The 16,860-nt window shown below is 41.4% G+C and overlaps 1 protein-coding gene across 1 annotated transcript in view; it reads left to right on the top strand.

Annotated features, from left to right (window-relative positions):
- The window catches only part of OPHN1 (oligophrenin 1), a 629,793-nt gene that overhangs the window by 492,590 nt on the left and 120,343 nt on the right, over positions 1 to 16,860 (top strand). The window lies entirely within an intron of this gene.

The following is a 16,860-nucleotide window of genomic DNA, read 5'->3' as shown; positions in this document are numbered from 1 at the left end:
TATAAGGAGTTAGCAGTGTAATATGGTGATAGACATGTAAACAAAGAAAAATGATAGCTATAAAATGCTATATGTATAATGAAACTATAAAGAAAGCAATACCTATACCAGTGATGGCAAACCTTTTGAGCTCGTCGTGTCAGCATTTTGAAAAACCCTAACTTAACTCTGGTGCCATGTCACATATAGAAATTTTTTGATATTTGCAACCATAGTAAAACAAAGACATATTTTTGATATTTATTTTATATATTTAAATGCCATTTAACAAAGAAAAATCAACCAAAAAAATGAGTTCGTGTGTCACCTCTGCCACTCGTGTCATAGGTTTGCCATCACTGACCTATACTTAGGTAAACCTATATCATCCTATCTAATAAAGAGGGGATATACTAACTGACCCTCATGCCATCGCAAAGATAGTGGCGCCCACAGCCAATAAGGATGGAATATGCTAATTGACTGTCCCACCCTCAAAGATGGTGGCACCCACAGCCAATAAGGAGGAAATATGCTAATTGACTGCCACACTCTCAAAGATGGTGGCACCCACAGCCACAAGATGGTGGCACCCAGTCCCCTCAGCCCCCCAGCCACCCAGAGCCAGCCCGAGGTGTAGGCAAGCCTCAGATGGCAGCTGGCCAGACGCCCAGGGCCTGCCCAAGGTGCAGGCAAGCCTCAGATGGCGGCTGCCTAGCCACCTAGGGCAGGCACGAGGTGCAGACAAGCCTTGGATGGTGGCTGCCCAGCCACCCAGGGCTGCCCGAGGCTCAGGTAACCAGGGCTGGCTGAGGCTTGCCCTGCCGGCAGTGGCAGCAGCAGAGGTGTGATGGGGCATTGCCTTCCCCTGATCGCTGGGTCGCCTCCTGCCCCTGAGGGCTCCCGGACTGTGAGAGGGAGCAGGCCAGGCTGAGGGATGCCTCCTCCAGTGCATGAATTTTCATGCACCGGGCCTCTAGTTCTGAAATAATTTAAGGTGCTATATTTTTATGATATGTAAAATATGAGGTAGTATACATTATAATTAGGTCAAGTAAAAAAGTATAAATAAGGATAGAGACAGAAAATGGGCCCAGGAATGAGGCGAGACAAAAATTATTTATTGACAAGTCATGTGCACTTGCTTCAGATGTTCCTGCATTTGATTCTACACTTTGTAATAGCCTATGCCATCCTCACAGGGCATAATTCAATAAAAACATTTCTGCAAGTGGATGAGACTGATGATATAATCTAGGTGGTATCCACAGTTAACATATAATGTCCACTATTAGATAGAAGTTAGCCTTCTAAGACTGTACATATAAACACTCTGGCTCCAACACAAGAGACATTTATTTCTTTGTTGTGGAATAGTCCAGCAAGGTGGTCCAAGGCCAGTATGGTGACTTGACAGGTACAAACGCAGGTTTCTTCCATCTTATTTCTCTGCCATTGCTAAGGTATTGCTTCATGTGCATGGCCAAATATCTTCTATATTATATCAACTGAGAAGGATGAAATAAAGGGAAGTAGAGGATACAGTTCTTTCCTTTAAGGTCTTGTCCTGAAAGTCATACATATTACTTTCATTAACTTACTATTTTTCAGAATTTAATCTCATGGTCACATCTAGCTAGAAGAGAGTCAGGGAAATATAGTTGTTGTTTTTTGTTTGTTTGTTTGTTTATTTGTTTTTTTGGTGGGGGGCATCCATGTGCCCAGTATTTCATGAAAATAAGAAATACAGAATGGGAAACTTTTAGTGAGGTACAAAAAAGCTCAGTTTTAAGTAGAAATTCCTGAAAGATTAACTCTGAATTTAAACCAGGAATTGACGAACCTTTTCTTAAGGAACCACATAGTAAATATTTTAAACTTTGCAGGTTATAGAACTCTGTCACAACTATTCACATACACTTTTGTATTGGGAAAGCCATAGACAACATGTAAACAAGTTAATATTTTATTTAATTTAAAAAAAAAACATATTTTATTGTTTTTCTAACTGAGAGGAAGGGAGAGGGAAAGTTAGAAACACTGATGAGAGAGAAACATCAATCAGCTGTCTCCTGCACACGCCCCACTGGGGACATGCCCACAACCGAGGTACATGCCCTTGACCAGAATGGAACCTGGGACCCTTGAGTCCGCAGGCCATCGCTCTATCCACTGAGCCAAACCGGTTAGGGCAAAATCTAATCTAATAAAAGAGAAACATGGTAATTGGTGTACGACCGCTACCCTTCCCATTGGCTAATCAGGGAGATATGCAAATTAACTGTCACCCAAGATGGCGGCCGGCAGCCAGGCAGCTTGAAACTAACATGAGGCTTGCTTGCTTCAGTGACAGAGGATTCCAACATTCCCCGCCTGCCTTGCCGGCCTCTGAGCCTGCAGTTTGAAACATTTTAACAAATATAGAAGATAAACAAAACCCCAGAAACCAGCTTTCAGCGAGCTGGGATCTCAGAGCTGGAGTCAGAGCTGAAGTTATACATTGTTTCAATTACCTACTTTCAGCAGTGGAGGCCTAAGAGCTGGAGCCTCAGAGCTAAAGCTGGCCCAGAATTTAAAAAAGAAAAGAAAAAAAGGAGCGGTTGGGAGCTTCCGTCACCCGCCAGCCTGAAAACAGCCCTCAGCCCCTCACCCAGACTGGCCAGGCACCCCAGTGGGGACCCCAACCCTGAAGGGTGTGTGACCAGCTGCAAACAGCCATCATTCCCTCACCCAGGCTGGCCAAGCACCCTAGTGGGGACCCCCACCCTGAATGGTGTGTGAGCAGCTGCAAACAGCCATCATCCCCTCACCCAGGCTGGCTAAGCACCCCAGTGGGGACCCCCACCCTGATCCAGAACACCCTTCAGGGCAAACCAGCCAGCCCCACCCATGCACCAGGCTTCTATCCTATATAGTAAAAGGGTAATATGCCTCCCAGCACCGGGATCAGCGAGGCTGAGAGGCCTCCCGGCACCAGGATCAGCGTGACAGGGGGCAGTGCCCAAACCCCCTGATCGCCCTGCGGCTCTGTGTGTGACGGGGTGGGGCCACAACCTCCCTATCTTCCCTGCTCTGTTTGTGACAGGGGAAGGTGCCCCAACCTCCTGATCAGCCCTGCTCTGTGCCTGATATGGGGGAGCTCCCCAACCTCTGATCACCCTGCGGCTCTGTGTGTGACAGGGTGCGGCGCGCCAACCTCCCCCCCCCCCCCACGGGCCCTGCTCTGTGTGTGACAGGGTAGAGCCATAACCTCCCCATCGGCCCTGCCCTGAGTGTGAGAGTGGTGGCATCCTAACCCCCTGATCAGCCCTGCTCTGTGGGTGATAGAGGGCGGCACTCCAACCCCCTGACCCGCCCTGCTCTGTGTGTGACAGGGGGTGGTCCCCCAACTCCCTTATCGGCCCTACTCTCTGAGTGACAGGGGGGAGCTCCTCAACCCCCTGATGGGCCTTGCTCTGTGCGTGACAGGGGGCAGTGCCCCAACTCCCGGATTGGCCCTGCTCTGTGCATGACAGGGGATGTCGCCGCAACCTCCCCATCGACCCTGCCTTGAGTGTGACAGGGGGCGGTGCCCCAACCCCCCAATCGGCCCTACCCTGAGCGTGACTGGGGGTGGCATCACAACCTCCTGATCCGCCCTGCTCTGTGCATGACAGGGGGCGGCACCCCAACTCCCCAATTGGCCCTGCTCTGAGCCTGACCAGGGGCTGCACCTAGGGATTGGGCCTGCCCTCTGCCACCCGGGAGCAGGCCTAAGCCAGCAGGGCGTTATCTCCTGAGGGGTCCCAGACTGCGAGAGGGCACAGGCCAGGCTGAGGGGCCCCCCCCTTTCCCCCGAGTGCACAAATTTTTGTGCACCGGGCCTCTAGTTTTGTTTTTTTTTTGGGGGGGGCTCTAGTATTTTAATAAAGTTCTATTTATAAGCAGGCAGGAAGCATGTGGGCTATAATTTCCTGACCATTGGTCTAAAGTCCAGATGTCATTTATTGATTAGTTGATTGATTTATTCAATAAATATGTATTGAGTACTTATTATTTGCCAAGTACTGCTTTAAGCACTGGAGATACAGCTCTCATAAGTTTATATTCGAAAGAAAGTAGAAAAACAGTATGTATTTAAAATTAGTACCATGTATAGTATGTTAGGATCTGTCTCTATCCTTATTTATACTTTTTTAGTTGATCTAGTTATAGCAAGATTTAAGAAAAAAATAAAGCAGAGAAGGGAAGTTTTTATAGTTTCATTTATCTTTCACTTTTCAATTAAATTTGACATCCAATATTAGATTGATTTCAGTTATATAGCATAGTGGTTAGACTATACAACTTACAACATGATTCCCCTGATAAGTCTAATCCCCCCCCCCCCAACACCATACATAGTTATTACAATATTGATGACTATTGTAGTCTGTAACTACTTTATAACTGTCAATTTGTACTTCCTAATCCCTGCACTTTTTTCACTCAGCCTCACACTCCCTTCTTACCTGGCAACAATAATTTCGTTCTCTGTATCTATGAATTTGTTACTGTTTTGTTCGTTCATTTATTTTGTTTTATAGATTCCACATATCAGTGAAACCATGTATAAATATTAACACAAAATAAATCAAATACCTAAATGCAATATCTGAAACAATAAATTACATAGAAGGAAACATAGATGCTAAACTTATGGACCTTAAGCATAGAGGACATTTTATGAATTTGACCCCAAAGGCAAAAGAAGTAACAGAAAAAATAAAAAAATGGGACTATATCAAACTAAAAAACTTCTTCACAGCAAAAGAAACTCCAAACAGAATAAAAAAGCAACCAACTGAATGGGAGAAGATATTTTCAAACAGCAGTTAAGGTGTTAGTTAATAGCCAAAATATATTAAGAACTCATACAATTCAATACCAAAAAGCCCTAAACAATCCATTTAAAAACTGAGCAGAGAATCTGAATAGACACTTCTCCAAAGAAGACATACAAATGTCCAACAGATATATGAAAATAGGTTCAACTTCACTGTTGGGAAAATGCAAATCAAAACTACAGTGTAATACCACCTGACTCCTGTTAGAATGGCTAGCTACACTAATAAAAGACAAACATGCAAATTGACCATACCTTTGCTTCACCTTAAGTCACACCCACCAGGCAATCAGAGATGATTATAACCCAACCAAGATGGTGGCCGGCAGCCACGGAGCTGGAGCAAGCAGGAGGCTTGGTTGCCCCAATGACGGAGGAAGCCAAGGTTCCCGCCTGCTGTGGCGGCTCTGAGCTCCACTCAAAGCAACAAAGTTTCAATTATAGAAGATAAAGAAACCCCAGATACCTGTATTCAGCCAGCAGTGGCCACAGAACTGGAGTGAGCAGGAGGCATGGGTTGCCCCTGGCGATGGAGGAAGCCAAGCTTCCCTCCCACCCACCCTGGCCAGCTCTGAGCCCCTCTCAAGGCTACAAAGTTTCAATTATAGAATGTAAATAAATCCCAGAATAAAAAAAAAAAGAAAAAAAGGAGAGGCTGGGAGCTTCCATCACCAAAGGGGCTTGGCCAGCCTGAAAATGGCCCTCAGCCCCTCACCCAGACTGGCCAGGGACCCCATTGGGGACCCCCCCACCCTAAAGGGGGTGTGGCCATCCTGAAAACAGCCATCAGCCCCTCACCCAGGCTGGCCAAACCTCCATGGGGTGAGGGTCCCCACTGGGGGGGGGGTGTCTTGACCAGCCTGCAAACAGCCATCAGCCCCTCACCCAAGCTGACCAGGCACCCAAGCGGGACCCCCCACCCTGATCCGGGACACCCTTCAGGGAAAACCAGCCAGCTCCTACCCATGCACCAGGCATATAATAAAAGGGTAATATGCAAATTGACCCTAACAGCATAACAACTGGGAATGACTGGTCACTATGACACACACTGACCAGCAGGGGGCAGATGCTCAATGCAGGAGCTGTCCCCTGGTGGTCAGTGCGCTCCCACAGGGGGAGCTCTGCTCAGCCACAAGCAAGGCTGATGGCTTCTAGCACAGCAGTGGTGGCAGGAGCCTCTCCCGCATCCTCTGCAGCACTAAGGATGTCTGACTGCAGCTTAGGTCTCATCCCTGCTGGTAAGTGGACATCCCCTGCGGGCTTCCAGGCTACCAGAGGGATATCTGACTGCCAGCTTGGGCCCAATCCCCCAGGGAGTGGGCCTAAGCCAGTAGGTGGACATCCTCTGAGGTGTCCCAGACTGCAAGAGGGCATAGGCCAGGCTGAAGGACCCCCCGAGGGCACAAATTTTTGTGCACCAGGCCTCTAGTTATCAATAAGAAAAGTAATAACAAGTTTTGGAGAGATTGTGGAGAAAAAGGAACCCTCATTCACTGCTGGTGGGAATATAAACTGGTACGGTCATTAGGGAAAATAGTATGGAGGTTCCTAAGAAATTTAAGAATATTCTGAGATTTGTGAAATTGGTGAAAGGATTAAGAAAACAAACCTTATAGACAGAGGCAATAGTGTGGCAATTACTAAAAAGGGGCTGGTGGAGGTATAGAAGAGTAAAATGGGGATAAATGGGGATGGAAGGAGATTTGACTTGGGGTGGTTAATACACAATACTATATACATATAATGTAGACTTGTATACTTGTAATCTGTGTAATTTTATTAAACAATGTCACCCTAATAAATTCAATTAAAAAAACACACATCGGAGCCCAGTCTGAGTGGCTCAGTGTTTGAGTGTTGACCTATAACCCTAGAAGTCAGGGTTCGATTCCTTGTCAGGGCACTTGGATTCAATCCCCACTGTGGGGCATGCAGGAGGCAGCCAATCAATGATTCTCCCTCACCATTGATGTTTCTATTTCTCTCTCCCTCTCCCTTCCTCTCTGAAATCAATACAATTATATATATTTAAAACAAACAAGCAAAAAAACACATATACGTCTGGAAGGAACAAATATGACTTTCCCTACTTGCCAATGGCATGACTTTCTATATAGCAAATCCCAAGGGATCTATACCATAAAAATGTTCCTTGAACTTATAAGGGAGTTTATCAATGCCACAGGATACAAAGCCAACATGCAAAAATTAATTTAATTATTTTTTTTGAAATAGAGAAAGCTATATATTGTCAGTGTGCCACTCTATTGTCTGTACCAATGGGCTATGCATATAAGTATATCAATTCTTTAGTTTATCTCTCCTCGCCTGCCCACCCCCACATGGAAGTATATCAGTCTGTTCCATTCCTCCATGCTTCCAATCTTATTTTGTTGGTCAAATTTGTTTTGTTCATTAGATTCCACAAATAAGTGAGATGATGTTATATTTGTCTTTCTCAGATTGGCTTATTTTACTTAGCATAATATTCTCCAGGTCTTTCCATGCTGTCCCAAAAGATAAGAAATCTCTCATTTTTACAGCTGCATAGTATTCCATTGTGTAAATGTCCCACAGTTTTTTATCCATTCATCCACTGATGGGCACTTGGGATATTGCCAAATCTTATCTATTGTAAACAATGCTGCTATGAACACAGGGGTGCATATATCCTTTCTGATTGGTGTTTTGGGATTATTAGGATATATTCTCAGAAGTGGGATCACCGGATGAATGGGAGTTCCATTTTTAATTTTTTGAGGAGTCTCTATACTGTTTTTCATAGTGGCTGCACCAATCTGCATTCCCACTAGCAGTGTACTAGGGTTTCCTTTTCTCCACATCCTCACCAGCAACTTGTTGTTTGTTGATTTGTTGATGGTAGCAATTCTGATACAGTGGGGCCTTGACTTACGAGTTTAATTCATTCCATGACGGAGCTCGTAACTCAAATTACTTGTATGTCAAATCAAGAAGTGAACGAGTGAGACACGTGATGCTGGGCTGATGTTGTGGTGTTCACTGTGACGTTCGCTGTGCCAACTAGCGGTGGGGTATCTGAAGCTGGCTCGTAACCCCAATTTTAGCTCGCAACTCAAAGCAAACAATCAGCCGAGAGACGGCTCTTATCTCGAAAAACTCGTTAGTCGGGACACTCGTAAGTCAAGGCCCCACTGTACTTACAAGGTGATCTCTCACTGTGGTTTTAATTTGCATTTCTCTGATGACTAGTGACTTTGAGTATTTTTTCATATGTCTCATGGCCACTTATATGTCTGCTTTGGAGAAGTGTCTATGCAAGTCTTCGGCCCATTTTTTTATTAGATTGTTTGTCTTCCTTTTGTTAAGTTGTATGAGCTCTCTATATACAGTATTTTGGAGACCAATCCCTTATAGGATGTATCATTGGCAAATATGTTCTCCCATGAAGTGGGCTCTCTTGTTATTTTGTTGATGGTTTCTCTTGCTGTGCAGAAGCTTTTTATTTTGATGCAGTTCCATTTGTTTATTTTGTTCTTAGTTTCCATTGTCCTAGGAGATGTATAGGTAAACATATTGCTATGAGAGATGTCTGAGATGTTGCTGCCTATGGTTTCTTCTAATATTTCTTTTTCTTTTCTTTCTCTTCTAAGATTTTTATGGTTTTACATCTTACATTTCAGTCTTTTATCCATTTTGAATTTATTCTTGTGTGTGGTGTAAGTTGGTGGTTTAGCTTCATTTTTTTTGCATGTATCTGTCCAGTTTTCCCAACACCGTTTACTGAAGGGACTGTCTTGACTCCATTGTATGTTCTTGCCTCCTTTGTTAAATAGTTTTTAAAATATATTTTTATTGATTTCAGAGAGGAAGGGAGAGAGATAGAAACATCAATGATGAGAAAAAATCATTGATCAGCAGCCTACTACATGCCCCCTACTCGGGATCAAGCCTATAAACCAAGAATGTTCCCCTTGCCAGAATCAAACCCGGGACCCTTTAGTCCACAGGCCAACACTCTATCCACTGAGCCAAATAGACTAGGGCTCCTTTGTCAAATATCAATTGAGCATAATAGATTGGGTTGATTTCTAGGGTCTCTGTTCTATTCCATTGGTCTATATGCCTGTTCTTGTACCAGTGTCAGGCTGTTTTGAATACAGTGGCTTTGGAGTAGAACTTGATATCTGATATTGTGATCCCTCCAACTTTGTTCGTCTTTCTCAATATTGCTGTGGCTATTTTGTGTCTTTTTTTTATTACAAATGGCTTTTTGGAGTGTTTGTTATAGGTCTGTGAAATATGCCACTGATATTTTAATCGGGATTGCATTGAATCTACTAGCAAAGATTGCTTTTGGTAGTTTGGATATTTTAGTGATGTTGATTTTACTAATCAATGAGGACAGTATATTATTCCACTTGTTTATAACTTCCTCTATCTCTATATGCAACATCCTGTAGTTTTCTGAGTACAGGTCTTTTACCTCCTCAGTTAAGTTTATTCCTAAGTATCTTATTATTTTTGTTGCAGTGGTAAATGGGATTATTTATTTAGTTTCTCTTTCTGAGAGCTCCTTATTGGTGTATAAAAATGCCATAGATTTATGGCTGGTTTTTTTTGTATCCTGCTACATTCCCAAATTTATTTATTAAATCTAGTAATTTTTGGTGCAGTCTTTAGGGATTTCTATGTACAATACCATGTCATCTGTGAATAATGAGTTTTATTTCTTCCTTTCTAATTTGATGCCTTTTATTTCTTTTTCTTATCTGATCACTAAGGTTAGAAATTCCAGTACTACATTGAACAGGAGGGGAAAAGGGGGCATCCCTGTCTTGTTCCTGTTCTTAGGGAAATGGTTTTTAGTATTTGCCCATTGAGTATGGTGTTGGCTGTAGGTTGGTCATATATAGCTTTTATTATGTTGAGGTATGATACCTCTATTCCCACTTTGCAGAGAGTTTTTATCAAAAGAGTGATGGATTTTGTCAAATGCTTTTTCTGCATCAATTGATATGATCATGTAATTTTTAAATAATTATTTATTGTTTAAAGTACTACATGAGTCTCCTTTTTCCCACATTGACCTCTCCCCCGCCTCCCCTCCCCCAAGCACAAGCCCTCACCACTCTACTGTCTGTGTCCATTTTGCTCAAATGTATGCATACAAGTCTTTTGGTTGATCTCTTACCCCCTCACCCCCGACCTTCCCTCATAGGTTTTACAGTCTGTTGGATGCTTCTATGTCTCTGGCTTTATTTTTGTTCATTATATTCCACAAATGAGTGAGATCATGTGATATTTATCTTTCTTTGACTGACTTATTTCACTTAGCATAATGCTCACAACTTGAAGAATTAGAAAGAGAGCAACAAGAAAAGCCTGGAGTAACCAGAAGGAAGGAAATAAAGATCAGAGCAGAAATAAACGACATAGAGACCAAAAATAAATAAATAAATAAATAAATAAATAAAAAAGATCAATGAAACCAAGAGCTGGTTCTTTGAAAGGATAAACAAGATTGATGAACCTCTATCCAGGCTCACCAAGAAACAAAGAGAGAGGACCCAACTAAACAAAATCAGAAATGAAAGAGGTGAAGTAACAACCAACCCCACAGACATGCAAAGGAGTGTAAAAAAATACTACGAGCAACTCCATTCCAACAAACTGGACAACCTTGATGAAATGGACATATTCCTAGAAAAATGCAAGCTTCCAAAACTCAATCATAAGAATCAAAAAACCTGAATAGGCCAATAATTACTGATGAAATTGAAACAATAATCAAACAGCTTCCAGCAAACTAGAGAACATTGTGATCATGTGATTTTTGTCTTGCAATCTGTTTATGTGCTGTATCACATTTATTGATTTGCAAATATTGTCCCAGCTATGCATCCCCAGAATAAATCCCGCTGGGTCATGGTGTATGATCTCTTTAATGCATTGCTGAATCCGATTTGCTAAAATGTTTTGAGGATTTATCATCTAAGTTCATCAGGGATATAGGTCTGTAGTTCTCTTTCTTGGGTGTGCCTTCATCTGGTTTTAGAATTAGGGTAATGCTGGCCTTATAGAAAGAGCTTGGACTTGATCCTTCCTCTTGAATTTATTGGAATAGTCTGAGGAGGATAGGTGTTATTTCTTCTTTGAATGTTTGGTAAAACTCCCCTGTGAAGCCATCTGAACAAGGGCTTTTTTGCTTTTTTTCCAGAAGTTGTTGTTGTTGTTTGTTTTGTTTTTTATTTTATTTATTACTGCTTCAATTTCATCAGTAGTCATTGGCCTTTGCAGGATTTCAGATTCTTCCTGATTGAGTTTTGGAAGATTGTATTTTTCTAGGAATATGTTCATTTCATCCAGGTTGTCCTGTTTGTTGGAATATAATTGTTCATAGTATTTTTTAAGATCCTTTGTATTTCTGTGGGTTCAGTTTTTACTTCACCTCTTTCATTTCGGATTTTGTTTATTTGGTTCCTCTCTCTTTGTTTCTTGGTGAGTCTGGCTAGAGATTCATCAATCTGGACTATCCTTTAAACCAGCACTTGATTTTATTTGTCTTTTGTCTTTTGTGGGCTTTTTTTTTTTGTCTCTGTCATTTATTTTCGCTTTGATCTGTATTAATTCCATACTTCTACTTACTCTGAGTTTTTCTTGTTGTTCTCTTTTAATTCTTTAAGTTGTGGTTTAGATAACTTTTTATCAGTTTTTCTTGTTTTTTGTGTGTTTTCTTTTGTTTGTTTGTTTTGTTTTGAGGTAGGCCATGAACTTTGCTATGAACTTGTGTCACAGGATTGCTCTCACTGGCTCCCTTTTTGTGGGGGGGGGGGGGAGGGGGACTCATTTTAATTTGTTTTCAAGATGTTTTTAATTTCTTCTTTGATCCCGTTGGTAACCCATTTATTGTTTGAGAATATGCTATTTAGCCTCCATGTTTTTAATTGTTTTTGAGTTGTTGTTTTTTTTTATTGTAGCTGATTTCTAATTTCATGCCATTGTGATCTGAGAAGATGGGTGATGTGATTTCAATTTCCTTCAACTTCTAGAGACTTGTTTTGAGTCCCAATATGTTGTCTGTCTTTGAAAATGCCCTATGTGTACTTGAGAAGAATGTATATTTTATAGCTTTGGGTGAAATGTTCTGAGAATGTCAATTATTTCCTTCTGATCTAGTAAGTTCTTTAGGTATAAGATTCATCCAGTGATCCAGTGGGGTGTTAAATTACCCTACTGTGATCATATTGCTGTTGATCTCTCCATTGATATCCTCCAGAAGTTGTTTCTTTAAAAATATGTATATTTGTATTCTTCTGTATTGGTTGCATATGTACTTTCCAAAGTTATATTTTCTTGTTGAATCTATCGCTTTAGCATTATGAAGTGGCCTTCATTATCTCTTATTATGGTCTTTACTTTGAGGTCTATTTTGACAAATATAAGTATTGCTACCCCAGTTTTTCTTTTTTTTCATTTCCATTTGCCTAAAAATTTTTTTTCCATCCCTTCACTTTCATTCTGTGTAAGTCCTTTGTTCTGAATTGAGTCTCCCCTAGACAGCATATATATGGGTCATGTTTTCTTATCCATTCAGCTATCCTGTGTTGTTTGATTGGAGTGTTTAATCCATTTCTATTTTTAAGTAATTATTGATAGGTTCTTGTTCTTTCCTCCCCCTCTTTCTCTTTCATCTTTTTACAGCAGTCCCTTTAGCATTTTTTTAAATTAAATCTTTATTGTTCATATTATTACATTTGTTCCTCTTTTTCCCCCCCATAACTCCCCTCCTCCCAGTTCCCGCCCCACCCTCCGCCCTCACTCCCCACCCACTGTCCTCATCCATAGGTGCACGATTTTTGTCCAGTCTCTTCCCGCATCTCCCACACCACTTTCCCCCCCAAAAATAGACAGTCCATTCCCTTTCTATGTCCCTGATTCTATTATAATCACCAGTTCATTCTGTACATCAGATTATTTATTCACTCGATTCTTAGATTCACTTGTTGATAGATGCATATTTGTTGTTCATAATTTATATCTTTACCTTTTTCTTCTTCCTCTTCTTAAAGGATACCTTTCAGCATTTCATATAATACTGGTTTGGTGGTGATGAACTCCTTTAGCTTTTCCTTATCTGTGAAGCTCTTTATCTGACCTTCAATTCTGAATGATAGCTTTGCTGGATAAAGTAATTTTGGTTGTAGGTTCTTGGTATTCATCACTTTGAATATTTCTTGCCACTCCCTTCTGGCCTGCAAAGTTTCTGTTGAGAAATCAGCTGACAGTCATATGGATACTCCCTTGTAGGTAACTGAGTTTCTTTCTCTTGCTGCTTTTAAGATTCATTCTTTGTCTTGTGCTCTTGGCATTTTAATTATGATGTGTCTTGGTGTGGTCCTCTTTGGATTCCTTTTGTTTGGGGTTCTCTGCACTTCCTGGACCTGTAAGTCTATTTCTTTCATCAGGTAGGGGAAGTTTTCTGTCATTATTTCTTCAAATAGGTTTTCAGTATCTTGCTCTCTCTCATCTGCTGGCACCCCTATAATTCTGATGTTGGTACGCTTGAAGCTGTCCCAGAGGCTCCTTACACTATCTTCGTATTTTCGGATTCTTTTTTCATTTTGCTTTTCCGGTTGGGTGTTTTTTGCTTCTTTGCATTTCAAATCTTCGACTTGATTCTTGCGCTCCTCTGGTCTGCTGTTGGGTGTCTGTATAATATTCTTTATTTCAGTCAGTGTATGCTTAATTTCTAGTTGGTTCTTTATCACAACATCGAGGGTCTCATTAGATTTCTTGTAGATCTCATTAAGTTTATCGGCAGTTTCTAGAAACTTATTGAAAGACCTTAAAAGTGTGGTTTTGAGCTCTATATACTCCATTTCTGTCATGTTTCTTTGTCTCTGCATTTTTTATGCTTTCTTGGTGCACGCCGTTGTGGTCTTTGTGCGCAGTCTTGTTGTAGTTAAGCCTTGATTGTTGTAGGTAATACTGGCGGGGATTTGACCTCCAGGCCAACTGGCTATGAGAATCAGCTGTGTCTGCAGTGGGAGAACTTCTGTGCTGGATCTTTAGGGCAGTGCTAATCTAGCCTTTGCCTGAGGCTATCTGGCAATGCTTCTGTGCAGGGCTTGGGCGGGGCGGGTCCCAGGGGATCTACAGGGCAGGCGGAGCAAGTAGTTATGGCTACTCTCAGTCCCGTCCCCAGAGGCTCTGCCTCTCAGAGTCCCAGCAACCGCTGCAAACCTTGGAGAGAAAGCTGCCCTCGAGTTTCGACCAAAGCCAGACAGTCCCTCCTCTCCCGTTTGAGTCTGGGTCCTAGAGACTCGCCCGGATCTGGAGCTCAGAGTCCGAGATTCCCTCCCGATTAAAACAGACAACTGCGCCCTCAGCCGCCAGCCTGTTCCGCACACACCTCTGCACCTTAGTATTTGACTTCAGCACTGCGCCTCCTCTGAGTCTCCGTATGCTATTCTCTTTCTTCCTAGTTGTAGAACTTCCACTTAGCCAGCCTTCCTGTGGTTCTGGGGGATGTCCGTTCCGTCTTTTAGTTGTATTTTTGAAGTGGTTGTTCGTGGCAGCAAACTCCAGCGTTAACCTATGCCGCCATCTTGGTTTCCTCCCTCTCCTATGTCCCTTTAGCATTTTGGTGGTATTAAATTACTTTAGCCCTTTTTCTCTGTGAAGCTCCTGATTTCCCCTTCAATTTTGAATGATAGCCTTGCTGGATAGAGTACTTTTGAATTCAGTCCCTTGCTTTTCATTACTTTGTTTACTTCATGCCACTCCCTTCTGGCCTGATGTGTTTCTATTGAGAAACCAGCTGACAATCTAATGGCAACTGCCTTGTACATAACGTTCTCTCTCTCTCTCTCTCTCTCAGCCTTTAAGATTTCTTCTTTGTCTTTAACCTTTGCCATTTTAATTATGATGTGTCTTGGTGTGGGTCTTTTTGGGTTCATTTTGACTGGGACTCTCTGTGCCTCCTTAACTTGTGTGACATTTTCCTTCACCATGTTGGGGAAGTTTTGTGTCATTATTTCTTCAAACAGGTTCTCTGTTCCTTCCTCACATTCTTTCCTTTCTGGCATTTCTGTGATGTGGATGGTACATTTCATGTTGTCTCAGAGCATGCTTAAGCTATCCTCCTGATTTTTAATTTAATTTTCTATTTGCTGCTTTATTTGAGTATTTATTTTTATAATTTTTTCCAAATCACTTGCCGGGGTCCAATCCCAGCAGGGCCAGGGGTTCCCAAAGGCGTAGACGGAGTCGGCGAAGAAGTAATGACATGGAGACAGCGTTCAGTTGATCAGCAGCCTAGCCAGGATCTCCAGCCAAGTTCTGGTCTTGATCTCCAGAGAGGTTCTGCTGTTTATTGTCTTGTCACATCCGTATTTATACCAGTTGATTTTAATCCTGTCAATTTCTATTACAAAGGTTAGGGCGTTTCTTATCTCCATTCCAGGGAGTAAAGATTATGTAGCTTAAGCGTGATTGTTTGTAGTTACAGTGATTAACTACCGCCTGGCACTTAGTTAAGGAGTTTCATCCCCTCCCTAACTTCAGGGAAAAATCCCTACCTGGGGAAACAACCTTTCTTGGAGAGGTGACCTTGGTAAAAACACACAGCGCTAAGGGGAGCAAACATATTAAGAACAGTATGCTATATACGCCAGGTCCCTTGAAACATATGCTGTGCAGATGTTTCTATCCTGCAGCGACTGTGTAAAGCAGCAAGGATGGACCGGCTTCCGGCAATCACTGATTTGATTCTCTGCTTTATCCAATCTACTTTTAATTCCTTCCAATGTGTTCTTGATGTCAGATATATTCATCATTTCTGTTTGGATTTTGTTTATGGTTTCTATTCCTTTTTTATATTTTTGTAAATTGCGTTAAGTTCCTGAAGCATCTTTATAAACATTGCTTTGAACTCTATGTCTGATAGGTTGCTTGCCTCCATTTCATTTAGTTCTTTTTCTGGTGATTCCTTCTTTTCTCTCATTTAGGGGTTGTTTCATTGTTTCCCCATTCTAGCTGTCTCTTTGTATTTTTTCTATGTATTAGATAAATCTGTTATGCCTCCCAGTCTTTGTGGGATGGGCTTATGTAGATAGTGTCTTGAGGAGTCCAGTGGTGCAGTCTCTCTGATCTCCTGAGCTGGATGCTCTAGGAATGCCCCTTGAGTGTGTTATTTTGGGCTTTACTGCTATAATTGGAACTTGATTATTTATGCCCCATTCATGGAATGGCTCTCCCTTCTGACTTTTTGACAGTGAGCCTCAACCCCTACTCTTCATGCCAGTGGTGCTGACAGAAGAGAATAAGACTCAATAGCACTGAACCAAAAACACCACAAAAATCAAGCTATGCAAAGCAATAACAGGAAAGACTAAGAGAAGGAAGAGAAAGCAGAGCAAACAAAAACTAAGAATACTAAAAGACACGAGACCAAAGACTTAGAGGGCTTATAAAGGAAAAGGGAGAAATAATAAGAAGAAAATGGTAATATGGGAGCAAGAAGGAAAATAAAAGAAGTAGTATAGTTCTGAAAAAGAAAAGGAAACAAAATAAATGGAATTATATTAATGAATTTAAAATATAGTAACAATGGTACATTAAGTTATACATAGTAGAAGTTAAATGGAAAAGGAAAAGAGAAAGGAGAAAAATAAAATGAGAAAAATCAATATTAACAATAAAAGGGACAAAAAATAGAATCAAAGGAAAGAGAGAAATTAGAGATATGCAAGAATAAAAGAGGAGAAAAGAAAAAAGGGGGAAAAACAAACAAAAACAACAACAACAATAACAACATAAAACAAAAGCCAGTGTGGAGAAATATGTTCAAACCACATATGTGATTAAGGACTCATAACTAGAATATATAAAGAATTCTCAACTCAACAGTAAAAAAAAATCAAACAATCCCATTATAAAATGAGCCAAAGACATGAAAAGGATGTATGGGTAACAAATAACCATGTAAAGAGATGTTCAAGATCACTAACCATTAGGGAAATGCTAATAAA

This window comes from Myotis nattereri, assembly GCF_964212035.1.
Source record: "Myotis nattereri genome assembly, chromosome: X".
Lineage (NCBI taxonomy): Eukaryota > Metazoa > Chordata > Mammalia > Chiroptera > Vespertilionidae > Myotis > Myotis nattereri.
Note: the sequence above shows the minus strand (reverse complement) of the source record. Positions and strands in the feature narration are given on the sequence as shown.